The following is a 20202-nucleotide window of genomic DNA, read 5'->3' as shown; positions in this document are numbered from 1 at the left end:
CAATCATCCTTTGATTTAGGAGTAGGGAGGGGAGCAGTATGAGAGCCAAGGAGATGTTGAACCTGCTCAGACATGCGGGGTAAGGAAGGCAGTGCTTAGATTTAGAGACGCTGTGCAGCGTCAGGCCAAGACAGAGCAGACACTGGGCTGGCCAGGGGGCAGTGGCCAAAACTGTGGGTCACGTGGGCAGGAGTCAAGTTCTGGGTGTACATATCCTGCTGCCTGGCCCACCTCTCCACTTAGAGACATTCCAAATAGAGCAGGTCCCAGAGCGCTCCTCCCTAACCCCACCTCATCTCAGCAAACCTCTCCTCTCCTCTCCCATTTTAGAGTTAGTCCCAACTCCTGTCTACCTCTCCTGCCCCACAGCTGATCGATTGGCCAATTCTGTGTGCTCTTCCTTCTAAATACGTGGAGAAATCAGCTGCCTCTTGTTGTCTGGCTGCTACCGGCCTGGCTCACACTGCCATGATTCCTTGCCTATGTTATTGCAAAGGTCTCCTAATTGATCTCCTAGCTTCCAGCCTCACTCCTCTACTATCTGTTCTCCCCACAGCTATCATCATATTTTTATTTAGAAACGGAAACACATCATGTTGACTAAATTCTCCAAATGCTTGCCGTCTTGCTGAAAATGAAGTCAAAGTTCTTAGCGAGGCCTTACTGGGCCACACCTCCTCTCTGATCTCATCTCCTCCCATGTTCCCACGAGCAGACAGAGCTGGTGCCCTGCCCACACCCCTGGCTTGCCCCCAAGGTCACCCATAGGCCCTGCCCTGCACCCCAGCGGCCTTTGTGCACCCACCTGGATGTATTCTCTGGCCTCCAGGAAAGCTTCCAGAAGCCATCTTCAGCAGTGAGGCAGGAGCTGGAGAATACTGTTTCCTGACTGGTCAGTGGAGCAGTTCTGAGCCGTGTTCCATGTGTTCTCTCAGAGGTCCCTAACAGGACAATGGTAACCCACTTATTATTATTTTAATGTTTATTTTTATTTATTTGACTGCACCAGGTCTTAGTTGAGGCACGTGGGATCTTTGATCTTCATTGCAATATGCAGGATCTTTTCTTGTGGGATCTAGTTTCCTGACCAGGGATGGAACCTGGGCCCCCTGCATTGGGAGCTCAGAGTCTTAGCCATTGGACCATCAGGGCCGTCCCAGTAAGCCACTTATTAATGCCTCAATGTTAGCTTTCCTCCTTCTCTCTCACCCTGGCACTCTCTCTTGGTGCTTTCTCAGACCACTTCCAGAAGAAACTGCTTCAGCCCAAGTCCTTGTCTCAGGGAATATGCAAACTAAGATACCTCTCACTCCACTTCAGCTGCGCCAGCTTCTTGTCTTTAAAACACAACAGATGTCCATCACCCAGAATCTTTGCATATTCTGTTTCTTCTGCCTGGAATACTCTCCCTCCAGTCCTTTGGGTCTCTGCTCAAATATCATCTCTAACTTACATACAAAGTAGGAACTCTGACCCCCAGGAATCACTATCACCTTTCTCTGCTTGCTTTGTCTTTTTCTCATCAGCGGCTAACAGACTGATTACATGTTAATTTGTTTATGTATTGGCAGTTTCCCCCCAGCAAAAGGGGCTTTCTTGGTGGCTCAGACAGTGAAGAATCTGCCTGCAATGCAGGACACCTGGGTTTGATCCCTGGGTTGGGAAAATCTCCTGGAGAAGGGACTGGCTACCCACTCCAATATTCTTGCCTGGAGAATCCCATGGACAGAGGAGCCTGACAGGTTACAGTCCATGGGGTCACAAAGAGTCGGACACGACTGAGCGACTAACACTTTCCCTTTCCCTAGCAAAAGATAAGCTTCATGAGAAGAGGAACTTAGTCTGTTTCATTCTGTTCTCCCAGGCAGCACCAAGAATGATCCCCAGCATTTACTAGGTGCTTAGCAAATGTTTGCCGAGTAAATGGGCATGGAGGATGGATAATAGGGAGAAAAAACAGGTCACCAACATACAACTTGCCTTTGATGATCTTCACTGGTAATTGTTCAGTGTCTACCAGCAGGAATATTACTACTGCATAAGAAAGATTTGGGGGCATGCTGGATTTCCAATTTTCCATCAAAGGATCAGAGGCTTTCCCTGAGTAAAAATGTAGAGAGTTAATTTCATAACTATCTCTTCTTCTTTTAAGAATTATTTTTGATCCTAATTATCATACTGTTCACAAATTCTTTTAATTAATTAATCAAAAATATGTATGTATTGGGCTGTCCCAGGCCTCAGTTGCAGTACATGGGATCTTTCAGCTGTAGCACTAGAGGTCTAGCCCTCTGACCAGGGATTGAACCCAGACCCTCTGTGTTGGGAACACGGAACCTGAGCCACTGAACCACTGGGGAAGTCCCTCTTTTAATTTAGAAAGACTTATTTTATTTTTCCCAAAAATAGCAGACTTGTACCTCTATGCAGCTTCACATGGTTCTGTCCAGGGCAGGAAACTTCCAGGCACTGTATATTCTTTGATAGAAGAAACCTTAGGGGCTGATGCTACCGAGTAAGTGAACAAGCTTAACGAAAAAAATGTAGAAAGCAGCTCCTAAATCTGTCCCAGATCTGAGGGGTCAGCCTGAGCTCTTGTCCTCATCAGCTCTTGGTTTCACTGGTACACTGTCCTCGTGGGCATGACCTGCGGCTCACCTCCATTCGATGCCCTTTTCCTGGTCCTGCTTAAATGTCCCCTCTCAGAGAAACCCTCCCTGACCGCCATCTGTGTGGTGATTCTCTTCCACAGTGTGCCGTGGTTTTCCTTGGCGGCGTTTATCATTACCTGTAGCTGCATGTTTATTTCTTACCATTTCTTTTACTGTTATCTGCCTTGCTAGTGTGTAAGCCCCCTGAGGGCAGGACAGTGTCTGTGCTGTCACAACGGCGTGCAGAGTGCCTGGCACACAACAGACACTCCATTAATGTTTGACGGATGTCAGCATGAAAGAGCAGGTGGAGGAAGGGAGACAGGCCCCGGGGGCGGGGTGGTGGTGGGCTCAGGGACAGATCATCAGCCAGACTCAGGCCCAGTCTCCTGACTTCCCCTCTGCGTCCTCCTCCCAGCCTGCTCTGCGCTTCACCAAAGCTTTTAATCACTTGGCTGACAGGCAGGGTCATCCATGAAAGCAGAAAGAGGAGAAGAAAAATGAGGCACAGGATTGCCGAATGGAGAATCCAGGCTCTTTTAGCAGCCACTATTCCTTATTTCCTGCTGGAGTATTGGCACCTTTAAAAGCCTTGGCTGTCCTCCCCAACCTCCCCACTCAATCACAAACCATAGTGTCTAGAAAAAAATAAAATGGGGGAAAAAATCAATGTGCTAAAGCTTTCCTGGGTTCAATAGCAACTCCCCCTGTAGTTTCCCTCCCTGGCCACAGAACTAAGCTCTCCAGGGCTCTGAACTTGACCCCAGGGGCAGGGAACTTGCACGTTAAAAACATGCCCCTCCTCTTCCCAAATTATTCCCAGCCTGGCAAAGACCAGGGAGGTGGACTTCCCTGACTTCCCAGCTCTGAGTCTCTGTTTGCTGATTCAACTCTGCCCACTAATGCCTCATTAAAAGTTTCCCATTCACATTTAGATCTCCCTCAGGACTTCTCTGGTGGTCCAATGATTAAGACTCTGGGCTTCCAATGCAAGGGGCATGGGTTTGATCCCTGATTGGGGAACTAGGATCCCACATGCAACATGGCATGGCCAAAAAGTAAAAAGAAAAAAAGAAAAATTTAAAAATAGATCCTCCTCTTTCTGGTATGTAGGGAATGAAAGGGAAAGGGAGAATTGTTATCTGCAGGCAGATGGTTGGGTTAAGAACAGAATCCTCTTTTTAAAATATTAAAATGCCTTATTTTCATTTTTCTTTTAAATCGTATTACTTGCAGCAGTCTCCCTCCCAGTCTGAGTCAGGGGGTGTACTGCCCCAGGAAAGGAGGGAGGTGGGTAGAACTGAGAGGCAGTGATTGCCTTTGGGTATGAAATCTCACTGCCTTGGCTTCTTTGTCAAGAGCTTGGTCTTAAAAGCTAGGATTTATGGAAAGAGAAAGCGTCTGTGTCCAAGTGTCTGAGGAGGAAAACAGGCAGTTATAGGTGAGCTGAGATGGTTAAAGTGAAGTGCAGTCCTGGGGCACAAGTCTCTGGAAGCACCTTAGAGGAGATCAGCCGTTCCCAGTTGAAGGCCTATCTGTCCGAGATGACGGAAGAGCAGTAGGAAGGTACTGGCTGAGGGAGTGGCTGTGATGAAGGACCCTGAGGCAGCACTTCTGGGTCCCCTTGGCCAGCTCAGTAAGAGTGGAGGATCCGAAAGTTCCTCCCTCTCTGGGGGGTGGGGGTGGGATGCAGAGAGTGCTGGGGGCACGCGGAAGCTTGGGGTGGGCAGAAGACATTGCCCTGGGCGGAGACATTGAGACCAGGGCAAGCAGCTGGGACCGATCCTCGTTCTCAGCCCCCTTCGCAGACTCCTCGTTTCTCCATGGTCTGAAATTCCTCTCCTTTCTCAGCTCCCCTACTGATATCCTCCAGTGTCACAGCACTTCCCGCGCAGCACAAATCTCCATCATATGTCTCCAGTCCTAGCTTCTCCCTGAACTCAGCCCTTCAAAGCAGCTCCTTCCTCAGCACTTCCCCTTGAACAATCAGTTCAGTTCAGTCTGACTCTTTGCGACCTCATGGACTACAGCACGCCAGGCCTCCCTGTCCATCACCAACTCCTGGAGTTCACTCAAACTCATGTCCATTGAGTCAGTGACGCCATCCAACCTCATCCTCTGCCATCCCCTTCTCCTCCTGCCCTCAATCTTTCCCAGCATCAGGATCTTTTCCAAATGAGTCAGCTCTTTTGCATCAGGTGGCCGAAGAATTGGAGTTTCAGCTTCAGCATGAACATCAGTCCTTCCTTTGAATATTCAGGACTGATTTCCTTTAGGATGGACTGGTTGGATCTCCTTGCAGTCCAAGAGACTCTCAAGAGTCTTCTCCAACACCACAGTTCAAAAGCATCAATTCTTGGGTGCTCAGCTTTCTTTGTAGTCCAGCTCTCATATCCATTCGGGCTTCCCCTGGCGGCTCAGAGGTTAAAGCGTCTGCCTCCAATGCAGGAGACCCAGGTTCAATCCCTGGGTCAGGAAGATCCCCTGGAGAAGGGAATGGTAACCTACTCCAATATTCTTGCTTGGAGAATCCCAGGGACGGAGAAGCCTGATAGGCTACAGTCCACAGGGTCGCAAAGAGTCAGACATGACTACCGGAACAATGAAGATCTCCAAACTGAAGTCCATGCTTTCCTCTCCCCTCCGGAAACCTCCCCTTCAGCCTTCTCTTCTTCCACATGGAAATGCCAGTTTTCCAGTTGCTCAACCAACAGCATTCTTGACTTCTTTATCTCTTATGCCATTGGTGCTATGACCCTGCTTCACGCCCCTGTCATCTTTCACCAGGATTTTTGCAGTCGCCTCCCAACCCACCTCCCTTCGCCCATTCTTCCTCTCCTATAGCCTATTCCCCACCAGCAGCTGTAATGGGACTTTTAAAATGCATGTTACTCCTCTGCTAAAAATCCTCTAAAGGCTTCTCATCTCACAGTAAGAGCACAACTCCTCCCCCGGTCTACCAGGTCCGCCACAATCTGGCTGCCTCTCGCCCTCGCTTCCTCTGGCCCATCCTCTTCTTCCTCCATGTCATACCTGCTCATGCCGCCAGGCTTTGCCCTCATCATTCTGCCTACCTGGAAGGCCCCACCCCCAGAATCAGTCCTGCACCTTCTTTAGGACTTAGCTTCAAATGTCTTCTTCTTAGTCGGGCCTCCCTTGGCCACCCCATGGGAAAGAAGAGCCCTGCCCATCACTCTCTCTTTCCCTTAACCTGCCTCTGCAGCCCCCATATCAACTCTCCCCCCTGACATATTATGTATCATGAGTCTATTTATTTCTGTTGTACCTCTGACAGATTGTAAGGTCCAGAGGGCAGGGACTTTGTCCAGCACTGTCTATGTAGCACTGAGAACATAGTCTTGGGACACAGTAGGAACTTGATAAGTATTTCTGAACATCTCTGCTACCATATGGCCCTGAAAAGACTCTCTACCTTCCCACACCACATCCCTGAAAAGAACTAGGATTGAAGGAAATCTGAACCACTGAGCTTCACCCTACAAACAGCCTGAGTGATTGAATCAAAGAAACAGGCAACCCAGACCATTGTATGCAGAATAAACTGTGAAACTCCAGGTGGATCAAGTGTTAATTTTGTTCCTGTTAGGTACCCAGTGGGATGGGGGCTGATGGTAAAGGGCAGATCAGCTATAGGAAATAAAAATACCACATGTTCTTGGCACATCTGTGTGAACGTAGAAATACGTGTATCTCTTCACACGCGTATCTCTGCACACATGTATTTCTGTGGCTCCCCACACGAGTTCAAGGGCATGTATGACCAACCTGCCTTTGTGTGTGATGCTACAGAGGATTTGTGAGACAAGTTCAGTTTCTTCGAAAGCTCACGAGCTCACTGGGGCGCTGTGATACATAGTAGAGAGTTTGGAGACACCCTTGGGAAAGCGTGTGACCGCACTCGGTGATGGGTGACCGCAGAGCCTCTCAGCAAGGCTCCCTGCAGGAGGAGGCACACTCCTGCACCCTGGGTCATGAAGACATGCAGCCAGTGGCAGAGCTTGGTCACTTGGCTGAGTGACCAGGCCTGGAGCAGGTCAGGGAGATGTGACTTCACAGGACTCTCTTGTTTCCATTGCCTGGAAGCATTTCTCAGCACAGCTGCTTGGGTAACCATCCTAGGGGTTGAGAAGAATCTTGGAACTACTGGTTGCCATACTTGGAGGAAAAGAAGGTCTCATCTGAAGTCTTGCAAGAAAGGAATTTATGCCCTGGACCACTTGGTCTCTCTAGCAAGTGTTTGTTACGGGATATCTAGACTCAGCCATTCGGACACACCATCACCGTTTTCTGTCCTGTGTGCTCTTTGCTCAGTTAACCGGGGTTGCAGTCTATGCCTGTCCCTGAAATCCACAGTGAGGCCCTGCTTTTATGAGCTGACTTTCCAATCAGAGCTGCACTTACGCTTTCACTCGGGTATGTGGACTGCACAGGCCAAGCCTCTGCTACAAATCTCTGCTGATGCAAAGCAGCAGTAGGTGGTTCCCATATTAGTGACCTATTGCTGGGTAACAAATCACCCCCAATGCTTAGTGATTTAAAAGAGCAAACATCTGTTGTCTCAGGATTCCTGTGGGTCAGGCATTTGGGAGTGGTTTAGCTGGTGTTTCTGGCTCAGGGTCTCAAAGGCTGTGCCCGAGGTCTCACAGGCTGAGCTCAAGGTGTCGGTCTGGGCTGCAGCCTCATCCAAAGGCTCAAAGGGTCTCTTGAAAGCTCACTTGTGTGGCTGTTCATGGGGCTCAGAAGCTATGCCTCCATCTTCAGTCATGTGGGCCTCTCCACAGGGCTGCCCCATGACATGAGACCGGTAGGTATAAAAGATTTAATAAGGAAGGGTAACATAGGCATGTGATTGTAAAAACCGCTTTATTGAGGCATGTCACAGATATGAAAACTGCCCAAATCTAACACATATAGCTCAGCAAAGTTTCATAAAATGAACACAGCCATGTAACCACTCAGGTCAAGAAACAGAACGTGACCTAGAAGCAAGCAGGAGCCGTACTTCCCCTCCCATCCTCACCTTTCGTGTGCACGCGTGCTGAGCTGCTTCAGTCGTGTCTGACTCTTTGCAACCCTGTGGATCATAGCCCACCAGGCTCCCCTGTCCATGTGATTCTCCAGACAAGAATACTGGAGTGGGTTGCCATCTCCCCCGCCAGGGGATCTTCCTGACCCAGGGATCGAACCCGAGTCTCTTAAGTCTCCTGCCCTGGCAGGCAGGTTCTTTACCACTGAGCCACCTGGGAAGCCCGGATCACCTTTCTTCTTCCTCCCTAAAAGTAGCCACTACCTAGACTCCAGCACCACATGTGCCTGAGTTCCCTCCCTCCCAGCTTTACTGAGGTATAATTGACACATTTGCCTGTTTTTAAACTTTATATAAATAAAATCCTGCCATACGTGCTTTGCGTCTGGCTTCTGGCTCAACATATGTGTGAGGTCCATTTAAGCCGTAGTATGAAGCTGCAACTCATGTATTTCCTTACTGTAAAGGATTCTGTTTTATGAATAGACTATAATATGTAACAATCTATTCTACCATTGGTAGACATGTGGGTTGTCTCCGCCTTTTGGCCGATAAAGACACCACTGCCCTAAGCCGTCTTGTACCTGAGTGCATCCATTTATATTAGTCCTTGGGGTAGACAGATTAATGGTCTATAAAGACATCTACATCCTTTTTAAAAACAATACCTCCAAGATACGCTATTCATTTTCACTGATTTTTAACTGAAGTATAGTTGATGTACAATGTTGTGGCAACCTCTGCTGTTCAGCCAAGTGACTAGTCATACCTCCTGATCCCCAGAACCTATGGATATGTTACATTTTATGGCAAAGTGGAATTAGGGTAGCGAATGGAATTAGGAAGTACAACTGACCTTAAGATAGGAAGGTTATCCTGGATGATTTGGCTGGGTCCAGTGTAATCACTAGCGCCCTTAAAATGTGGAAATGGGCAGGGGCAGAAAAGGAGAGCCGAGTGATTCATGGTGAGACCCACCCGCTCTTGCTGGCTCTTTGACCATCAGCCAAGGACTGCGGGTAGCCTCTTGAAGCTGAAATGATCAAGGAAAAGGATTCTTCCCTAGAATCTCCAGGAAGAACACAGCTTTGCCAACACCTTGATTTTAACCTAGGAGCCTCCATTTTGAACTTCTAAACTGCAGAACCATAAGATAGAAAATGTGTTGTTTTGTTCCAGTAAGCTTGTGGTCATCCATTACGGCAGCAATGGAAAATTAATACGATGATGTTCATTCTTATAAGCAGAGTCATTGTGTATGTCCGTGTTCATCTTTTCTAGACACGGTCAAACAGGTTTCCAATATGGTTGTGACCATTGTCCTCCCACCAGGGATATACGAGTGCTCCCATCGCTCCAGGTCTTTGTCAGTGCTCTGTCAATCACTCCTTTCAATTATAGCCATTTTGTTAAGGCATCTCATTTTTATTTCCATTTGCATTTCTCTGATTACTGAGGAGGTCGGATATTACTTTCATGTTATTGTTAGCCATTCAGATCTCCTCTCTTGTGAAGCGCCTGATGGTATGTGATTCCTTTGTGCAATGTGGTAAAGGAGGGATAGAATTTAGAACATAGCTTCCCAGGTAGCACCAGTGGTAAAGAATCTACCTGCCAATGCAGGAGATGCCAGAGAAGTGGGTTCAGTCTTTAAGCTGGAAAGAGCCCCTGGAGGAGGGGAAGTGGCAACCCACTCCAGTATCCTTGCCTAGAAAATTCCATGCACAGGGGAGCTTTGCGGGCTACAGTCCATGGGGCCATAAAGAGTCGGACATGACTGAGTACTCTAGATTTCTATTCATAAAACCATTCTGCATTCTCAAGTCATAAAATTGGGGTTTTCTTCAATGTTTTCTAAGGCTTTTTTCTTACTCTTCTTTAAAATAAGAGAGAGAAGCAGATTCTGGCATCTATACCACAATATGGCTATTTTTGTGAGTTTGCAACATAACACACACATACACACAGACAAACAGATATGGGACCCTGAAAAGAAATATGCAACAACCATGAAAGCCACTAGCAAATATTTTTAAAAACAGCAGTCATAAATACCAATGGGCCATTAAAGCGGCATTTATAGATTAATAATCTCTGCGTGTGGCTTTTTCTTTCAGAGTCTCTGTGATGGGTGTATTAGGACAAGCCTGAGGATTGAACGTTGAGATCAAAATATGATCTTCCTCAGCTGATATAACTTCTAAAATAAATCATTCATACAGCCGGTGACTCATGCCATCCATTCCAGCATGCTCTGCTGTTTGTCAGGAGGTTTTTATTTAATTTAAGCATTTTCATTATGGCGGATTTTTATTATGTCCTGTTCAGTTCTGAGTCTTGGGCAGTTGTTATAATAAGGTTGCTAGTCAGGGGCTGAAGATAAAGAACAGGAAGCCAATAATTAAAAGGCAACCAAGAGTGCACTCTGCCAAGTGTAAAAGATCAGATCTAAAATGGCATGAAGATGGGCTAAAAGCCAAAACTATTAATGCAAAATATGATTGTTTCCAGTAATGAGCTGATGCATGTTGGGGCTTCTGGGTTACAAGGGGGATTTCGTGAGATAATCAGACCAACAGTATTAGGCGGGACAATCTTGATTTTCCCCTTCCTACAATATCTCCTCCTGGAACTCCATTTTTAATACTTTTAGGATTGCATTAGACCTGGTTCTATTCTTTCCTCTTCTTGTTTATTCCCTCCTTTATTACCACCATTCCTACCTTCTATGTGGCTTTCTGTCCTCAGGAAAAGTATGGTTTTTGAGAGTAAGGCCCTGGTCTTTTCGTTTTCTGCACATCTTTCTCAGTATCTTTTGGAATTGCCTGCTCACCTCTGCTTCCATCAACCTAGCCCACACCATTGTTTCCACTTGGCTTCCTATGGACTCCTGGTCTCTCTGCATCCATCCCCACCCTCACCTCACCCCACCCCACCCCATCTTACTAAGTCTCCACAGAGCAACCAGACTGATCTGGTTGTTACATAAGTTTGATCCTGTCATTTCTTTCCTTAACGTGATTTTTACCGTCACTTCAAATTCCTCCACGCCGCCAGAAAGGCTCTGCCTGTCTGGTTCTGTCCTGCCTTACCAGCCTCTTCTAGACTTCTCTGCTTGTCTTCTAAGCTCCGCCTTTTAGATTCTGAAGCACGTTGCTCTCCTCTCGACCCCAGGGCCTTTGCACATGCTGTTTCCGTCTGCCTGGCTAACAGCCACCAGTCCTTCAGGCCCTACCTCAGCACCGCTTCCTCAGACCAGCCCTCCAGGTAATCCCAACCTAGGTCGGGGATGTTACTGTTTGTTCTCGGCGACCTTTATTTGTCCTTCCTACTACTTACAACAGCTGTGAAATTTTACTCATTAATTCACTCATCCCTTTAACTTTGAGTATTTAGTGTGGGTCTATATTCGTTTGCTAGAGCTGTCATACCAGAGTACCACAAAACGTGGCTTAACCAAAAAACATCTTCTCACGGTTCTGGAGGCTGGAAATCAGAAGGCAAGATGCTGGCAGATTTGGTTTCACTTAAGGCCTCTCGCCTTCTTGCTTGGTGGTCACATGGCCTTTCCTTTGTGTGTGTAATATCTCCCGATCTCTTCTTGTAAGGACACTAATTGTATTGGATTAGGAACCCATCCTTATGGCCTCACTTAGCCATAATCGCTTCCTTCAAGACCTGTTAGGGACTGAATGTTTGTGTTCTCTCCAAAATTCTTGTGTTGAGATCTAATTCCCATTGTGATGCTACTTAGAGGTGGAACATTTGGGAGGTCATTGGGTCATTCTGATAGACCCAATTCTGATGACCCATTGGGTCATTGGGGGGTCATTGGGTCAACCCCTCATGGGATTGGTGCCCTTATAAGAAGAGACCAGACAGTTCTCTCTGTGCCATGTGAGGACACAACAAGGAGTCCCCGGTCTGCAGCCCTGACGAGGGCTCTCATCCGAACCCAACCATGCTGGCGTCCTGAGCTGAGAAATAAATTTCTGTTGTTTATTAGCCACCCAGTCGGTGCCATTTTATTATAGTAGCCTGAGCCAAGACAAGCCCCTGTCTCCTAATTCAGTCACCTCTGAGGGGTAGGGTTTCAACATATGAAATTGGAAGAACACAATTCAGTCCATAACACTGCCCATCACTGAACACAATCTGATGAGCAAGACAGAGGGTCCCTGTCCTCAAGGAGCCTATCGCCTGGGCAGGAAGTGAACAGGTGGGAGAGACAATTAACAAGGAGACTAATGGTTGACAGATAATAACAGGTTAAAAGAAGTACTCAAGGGAAAATAGGATAGAGTGAGAGAGAAGCATGAGCACCTATTGCAGGCTCGGGGGCTAGGAAAGGCCTCTTTGGGAAAACGTTTTTATTTCTTTTTATATGCTATTAATTTAGATTTTGATCTTTAAAAACTAAAATAGTTAATACTGTAAGTGTAAGCCTTTGCATAACAACTAAGTACAGTTAAACTTGATAAATATTAAGTAAAAACGAGAACTTCTACCCATAAACCCTTTTGATATATTTCCCTTTCTAGATAATAGTAATACAATTACTGAGTCAAACCATTACCCCCTGAATATAGGTGACTCTGTGGTAAAGGATTTGTCTTCCGATGCAGGAGACACAGGAGATGTAGGTTTGATCCCTGGGTTGGGAAAATCCCCTGGAGAAGGGAATGGCAACCCATTCCAGTATTCTTGCCAGGTGAATCCCATGGACAGAGGAACCTGGTGGGCTACAGTCCATGGGGGTCACAAAGAGACACAGTTGAGCACGCATGCACAGATGATGTAGGATTACTAGGAAATATTGGCCTAGTATATTCTTGTTAACTAGAAGTTGGAGGTTATAATTTATTTTGCTGATTATGAAAAGGCAATTACAGAATATTCCATAGAACAAAGGCAAAGCATTTTACAGAGTACTTTCCTAAAGCATAAGGTTTCCATAGTTTGAGTTTGTTAAAATATACGGGAATCAGACAAGCCCTGAACCTAAGAGGGTTGTGGTTTTCCTTGAATTCTGCAGTTTGAGAAGATGGTTTTAAGTTAATGGCTAAAGGCTAAGGGACAGCTGGCTGCATCCGTGTCTTTACATAGACCATCCCCTCTGCCAGGGGCATGCAGGCAGATGGGACAGAGTTCAGTGTGTTTGAGAAGAATGAACAAGGCCAGGGTGACTGGAGTGCTCTGAGCAGTGTGGAGAGGAATACAGGCAAAATTAGAAAAGCAGGCAGAGGCAAGATTTCACAGGGCCTTGAGACCGCATAAGGATTTACATTAGGACATGGAACAACAGACTGGTTCCAAAGAAAAGGAGTACGTCAAGTATTGTCACCCTGCTTATTTAACTTCTATGCAGAGTACATCATGAGAAATGTTGGACTGGAAGAAACACAAGCTGGAATCAAGATGCCAGGAGAAATATCAATAACTCCATATATGCAGATGACACCACCCTTATGGGAGAAAGTGGAGAGGAACTAAAAATCCTCTTGATGAAAGTGAAGGAGGAGAGTGAAAAAGGTGGTTTAAAGCTCAACATTCAGAAAACGAAGATCATGGCATCTGGTCCTATCACTTCATGGGAAATAGATGGGGAAACAGTGGAAACAGTGTCAGACTTTATTTTTTGGGGCTTGGAAATCACTGCAGATGGTGACTGCAGCCATGAAATTAAAAGACGCTTACTCCTTGGAAGGAGAGTTCTGACCAACCGAGATAGCATATTCAAAAGCAGAGACATTACTTTGCTGACTAAGGTCCGTCTAGTCAAGGCTATGGTTTTTCCTGTGGTCATGTATGGATGTGAGAGTTGGACTGTGAAGGAAGCTGAGCGCCGAAGAATTGATGCTTTTGAAGTGTGGTGTTGGAGAAGACTCTTGAGAGTCCCTTGGACTGCAAGGAGATCCAACCAGTCCATCCTAAAGGAGATCAGTCCTGGGTGTTCATTGGAAGGACTAATGCTGAGGCTGAAACTCCAATACTTTGGCCACCTTATGCGAAGAGTTGACTCATTGGAAAAGACCCTTATGCTGGGAGGGATTGGAGGCAGGAGGAGAAGGGGATGACAGAGGATGAGATAGCTGGATGGCATCACCGACTCACTGGACATGAGTTTGGGTAAACTCTGGGAGCTGGTGATGGACAGGGAGGCCTGGCGTGCAGCAATTCATGGGGTCGCAAAGAGTCAGACACGACAGCGACTGAACTGAACTGAAGGACTTTAGGAAGTTGTTGTTGTTGTTGTTGTTTTAACCAGGATAGCTAGGACATGATTCCCACTATGTGAGAATTAGAATCTATGGAGGCCACTGTAAAAGCAGGGTTTGCCATCAGACTACTTCCAGTGAAGCCCACGATGGGACTATTAGAGCTAGATTAGCAGGGTGCCCATGGAGATGGGAAGAAACCCGTTAGAGGGGAAACTTCAGTTTTGAACTTGCTTGTTTGAGATGTTTGTGAGACACTCAAGCAGATGTGTCCAGAGGACAGTGATTCAGGCTGGGAGTTAAAAGGGGAGGCTGGGGTTATATGGAGTCTCCTTCGACCTCAGGGTTAAGTTGTTAAGTCAGCGTGGAAAGCCAAAGCATAAACAGTTAGAAGTTGCCTTTGCAAAACTGCCTCTCTTAAACCTGTGCCTCTGGACACTCAAGAGCCAGGGTCTGCTGCTTTTTGTCTTTGCCTTGTGGCCACTGTTCCCATTTCCCTTTTCTCCCAGCAATATCTTCTCTGGGTTAATGAAAAACAAAATATGGTTTGTGGAAATGGAAGAAATAAGGCTTTTATTCTTTGCCATAGGGATGGAGCTGAAATCACTGTACTCGTGATACAACTTTAGTGTATAAACTTGGGAATCATCAGCAACTAGATGGTTTTTAAAATACAGAAAAGGGAGACGGGATGAATTGGGAGATTGGGATTGACATATATACACTATTGATACTATGTATAAAATTGATGACTAGTGAGAATGGACTGTGTAGCCCAGGGAACCGTATTTAGTGCTCCATGGTGACCTAAATGGGAAGGAAATTTTAAAAAGAGGGGATATATGTATAAGTTAAAGCTCAACATTCAGAAAACAAAGATCATGGCATGCAGTCCCATCACCTCATGGCAAATAGATGGGGAAACAGGGGAAACAGTGCCAGACTTTATTTTGGGGGGGCTCCAAAATCACTGCAGATGGTGACTGCAGTCATGAAATTAAAAGGCGCTTACTTCTTGGAAGAAAAGTTATGACCAACCTAGACAGCATATTGAAAAGCAGAGACATTACTTTGCTAACAAATGTCCGCTAGTCAAGGCTATGGTTTTTCCAGTGATCATGTATGGATGTGAGAGTTGGACTGTGAAGAAGGCTGAGCACCGAAGAATTGATGCTTTTGAACTGTGGTGTTGGAGAAGACTCTTGAGAGTCCCTTGGACTGCAAGGAGATCCAACCAGTCCATTCTGAAGGAGATCAGCCCTGGGTGTTCTTTGGAGGGAATGATGCTGAAGCTGAAACTCCAGTACTTTGGCCACCTCATGCGAAGAGTTGACTCATTGGAAAAGACTCTGATGCTGGGAGGGATTGGGGGCAGGAGGAGAAGGGGACGACCGAGGATGAGATGGCTGGATGGCATCACCGACTCGATGGACGTGAGTCTGAGTGAACTCCGGGAGTTGGTGGTGGACAGGGAGGCCTGACATGCTGCGATTCATGGAGTCGCAGGGAGTCGGACACGACTGAACGACGGAACTGAACTGAACTCCAATATCTATCTGCTTCTGTGGTCACAAGACACCCTCTGCTCACACGTGTGTGTGTCTTCAGGGGGCCTCCAGTTCTCGTGTGTCTTTCTCTCCTCCTCTTAGAAGGACATGAGTGCCATTAGACTAGGGGCCATTGCTGTTCCCATATGACCTCATCTTAACTAATTTCATCTGCAAAACCCACTTCCAAACAGGCTTACAGTCGGAGGAGCTGGAGATCAGGACTTCAGCGCACCCTCTGGGGACATTACTCAACCCATAATGAGGGCGCCAGGATAACCTCTGAGGAATAGCAAACATCAAGGGTCAGGCAGGCTGGACAAGCGTGAAAAAATTAGCACCACGATGCCTGTCTTTTCCTCTGGGTCCATGTTCCTATTAACATGTCTGTCTTTCCCTTAAGAATGTGAGACCCATAAAGACAGGGGCTGCACCTCTCTTGCTTACCACGGCCCCCCGACAACCAACCATCTGTGGGTAGAAAATGTGGAACTAAATCGTTTTTACTGTAGTTTCCCAAACCATAGTCTTCGTTTCTTATAGGAAAATTATAAAAAATTTCCAGAGACATTTCACCAATGATCTCTTGACTTTCCAAAGTGGTCTTTCCCCTTTCTGACCACATCTATATTTATTCAGGTTTCATGCCTGTTCCTGAGGCCAGACAGTGTGAAGTGAGCCAAGGACGTAAGAATCACGAATGTGATGCCTCTGTTTTATCGTCTGTGCCCCAGTCATTTTATGGACAGGCCTAGGCTACTTCAGTCTTTTTGAAAAGGGATCTTTCTAGATTTCATTCTTTAGTGCAATGGCTGTGCAACGTTGGGGTACAAATGTGGTCCCATCTCTCTTGTTTTACTAGTTCATTGCTCAAGTGTCTAAAGATGACTTAGCTGAACGCGGGTGACTCTTGAGAACTTTCACTCCCCTCTCAGGGTTTCTGGAGGTTTAGACAGACTCAAGAAGAGCCAGTAAGATTTCCATACCCAGGAGGAGAGAAGTCATCTCATCAGATTTCTGCTGCAGTTGACTCTCGTGACCACAAGGTGTCGCTGTTGAGGACTTGCTCTGAGCCATGTCATGCTGGCTGATTTCTTCTAGTCTGAGCCTCCTAGAAAGGCTGAGATCCTGTCGCAAGCTGTTGCATGTCTGTATGAAGGACAAACCCACACCCTCAGTGCAATATTCTATAAAAACACCAGACTTTTCTATCTGGTCTCTCTGCTTTCATTCTTGCTCTAATGACTTATCCTAAAAGTGGAGAGGAAGCAGTTTCTAAGACTCTGGAGGAAAGAGTTGATGGTAGAGCTGGAAGAAAAAAGTGCATTAAAGATGCTCTTTTATACCTGAAAATGTACTAAATAGTGTCACATAGCCATAGAGTGAAGCCTTGAGTTATAATTTATAGTGTATATCTACAAAATTAGGCTCACTGAGAACCTTGGGAGAAAAATGAATAATCACTAGAGAGTGCAGAAGACTGTTACCAAATTCCTTATTTGCAAGTGTCTAGAATAAAGAGCACTGGATGGATAGGAGGACTTGAATTCCAGTCCTTGTCCTGTAGTATGAACCTGAGAAGTCACTCAGTTTCTTTGACCCCAGTGCCTAAATCTGTAAACTCAGGACAGTACCAGTCCCTTTCATCTTGTGGTGATACTCTTGTGAGAATCAAATGGATTGATTCAGAAACTTTAAAGCCCTATGTAAATATGAAGTCTTTCCCAACAGGTTTTTTTCTTTTTTAATTAACCAATTTTATTTTTAAGCAGTTTCAGGTTAATAGAAAAATTAAACAGAAAGTACAGAGTTCCCATAGAAGCCCTCAACTGCCCCTGCAGTTTCCACTATTATTAAATTCTTGCATTCATCTGTTACAATGAGCTAAACCCATAGTTTATGTTAGGGCTCATTCTTTGTACATTCCATGGGCTTTGACAAACGCTTAGTGACTTATATCCAGTGTTGCACAGAATGGTTTCACTGCCCTACAAATCCCCTGTGCACCCCCATTCATCTCCTATCTCCCCACAGGCCCAGCAACCACTGATCTTTTCACTGTCTCTCTAGCTTTGCTTTCCAGATGTCATAGAGTTGGACTCATACAGCGTGTAGCCTTTCAGATTGGCTTTTTTCAGTTAGTATTGTATTTAAAGTTGCTCCATGTCTTTTCATTGATAGCTCTTTTTTATTGTTGAAAATATTCATTATGGATGTATTCCCAACCGGCATTTTATTTAAAGTGAAAGCCCAAAGACTGAATTGTATGAGAGTTAATTAAATATCCAGAGCTCCGGGAAAGAGAAAAAGAAGATGCAGAGGGCAGCTTGGTGAGGGGGTAGGGTGGGCAGAGAAGCGATACATCACCTCTTCTCGTTTTCATGCAGATGCTGTGTGTTGGAGGAGGCAGGGATTTATGGGCTGGATGTAAACATAAGAACCACGATATTTTCCTTCTTCTGCCTCCTGGAAACACAGCTCAACTGCTAGCAACCCGGTCCCCTAAGTGTAGGGCCTAAAGTGTAAGCCCAAGCACAGTACCTGGGCATGGCGCTGATAGCAGACTAAGGGGGGTGGGGGGAAAAGCTCAAGTCTTGTATCTCACACCACACCACTCCTAGCTATACGGATGGCACACGAGCATGTTCAATAAGTGCTTGCAGGAACAGTAGAGGAAACACAGGGTTGATCCCAGACTTGGGGACCAAGGGAAAGTGTAAGGAAGAGGCAGAAAGATCCAGGCATTAATGATCTGTGATGAAGCTCTGGAAATACTACCACCAAGCCCAAGATCCCCTTTACAAACTGCTGAGCACTGCAGAGAGACTGTGTGCGTCAGCTTCAAGTCAAGACATCCCTAAGATCTCTGACAATAAAGAAAATAGCAGCCTCCTGCCAGCCAGTACACCCAGAGGAAAATAGTAACTTGTGTGCCTTGTGGAGCCCCGATTCTCCTTCTACAGCCGGATCTTCACCGCCACCTAGTGGTGGTCCATTCAGGCTGGCTGCGCTACCAAAGCAATAGACTAGGGAAAACTTCATGGCCTGGCTTAAAACTGGAAGGATTAAAGCATCCTTCTTAAGGTTCAAGATAAGAGACTATGTGGAAATCATGCATAAATTGAGAGCTTTAGACTTAACGTCGGAGAATTTTAAGTCACAGAACTTAATCTCAGCAATTACATGCACAATTAGCGGCAGGGTTTTGGATTTGTGCTTATCTCCCTGAAGCTTGGGGCACTTGAGCAATTCTGGACAGTGAGGCTGAGATCAAGAGTTAAAGTTGCGCAAGGAAGTACAGCACTGAGACGTAGAAGAGAGAATCGGATCCAGCCCCTGCCCCCAGGCAGAGGAAGTGCTGTTTCCTTTTCCCATCGTTTCTCTTGCTCTCTTTTTCACCTTTCACTCGTTTCCCAGCTTCACTGAGAAGCAACTGGCTCATAGTCCGGTAGTCCATTTTAACCCATCCATCTCAGTGTACAGCAGGTTTCAAAGTTACCACGCATACCTCTTCTGGTTTCCTCAGTGCTTATCAGTTTGATGTTAGCAAAACAATCTGATCAAATTAATATTCACTGTATTATCAGGGCTTCATGCTTCAGGAGCATTTGTAACTGGAATAAATAATTCTGTAACTGGAACGTTTCAATTAGCTTTGAAGAGATTTGGAGAAAATAGTTGATGGATCTAAGCTGAATATTTTAAAAATGTATTTCTATATATTTTATATGTTAGAAATAAATAATTCGATATTGAAATTTAAATAGTATCATTTATAAGAGTACTAAAAACATGAAAAAATAAAGATACATTTAACAAAATGTGTCCAAGACATGTATAGTATTGTATACAGTTGCTGTTGTTCAGTTGCTAAGACATGTCAGACTCTTTGTGATCCCATGGACTGCAGCACACCAGGCTTCCCTGTCCTTCACTATCTCCCTGAGTTTGCTCAGACTCATGTCCATTGAGTCAGTGATGCCATCCAACCATCTCATCCTCTGTTGCCCCTTCTCCTCTTGCCCCCAACCTTTCCCAGCATCAGGGTCTTTTCCAGTGAGTCGGCTTGTCACATCAGGTGGTCAAAGTATTGGAGCTTCAACTTCAACAACAGTCCTTCCAATGAATATTCAGGATTGGTTTCCTTTAGGATTGACTGGTTGGATCTCCTTGCTGTCCCAGGAACTCTCAAGAGTCTTCTCCAGCACCAGAGTTCCAAAGTATCAATTCTTTGGTGCTCAGCCTTCTTTATGGTCCAACTCTCATATCTGTACATGACTACTGGAAAAGCCATAGCTTTGACTATATGAACGTTTTTGGCAAAGTGATGCCTCTATTTTTGTAATATGCTGTCTCGGTTTGTCATAGCTTTTCTTCCAAAGAGCAAGTACCTTTTAATTTCATGGCTGCAGTCACCGTCCACAGTGATTTTTCTGCCTAAAAGGAAGGTATGGGTATTCTGTAGGAAAAATAGTAACATTGTCACTGTTCTCATAGAATTTGGAGTATCAGGTGGGGAAGGGGCCTGGCACTAATACAATTACAAAATTATATAGTATTACAGATACAATTGTAAAACACTCAGATTATGATGAATTCCGTGAAGGACAAAGGAGCTCTGGGTGAGTGTAACAGGAGGAAACTAATTTAAATGAATGACCCCGGGAAGGGGTCTGGGGTGAAGTGACCACTTAGTCAAGTGAGTGAATTAGGTGATAAGTGAATGTGCCAGCCTCAGT

The sequence above is a fragment of the Capra hircus genome, chromosome 4 (genome assembly GCF_001704415.2).
Source record: "Capra hircus breed San Clemente chromosome 4, ASM170441v1, whole genome shotgun sequence".
In the NCBI taxonomy this organism is placed as follows: Eukaryota; Metazoa; Chordata; class Mammalia; order Artiodactyla; family Bovidae; genus Capra; species Capra hircus.
Note: the sequence above shows the minus strand (reverse complement) of the source record.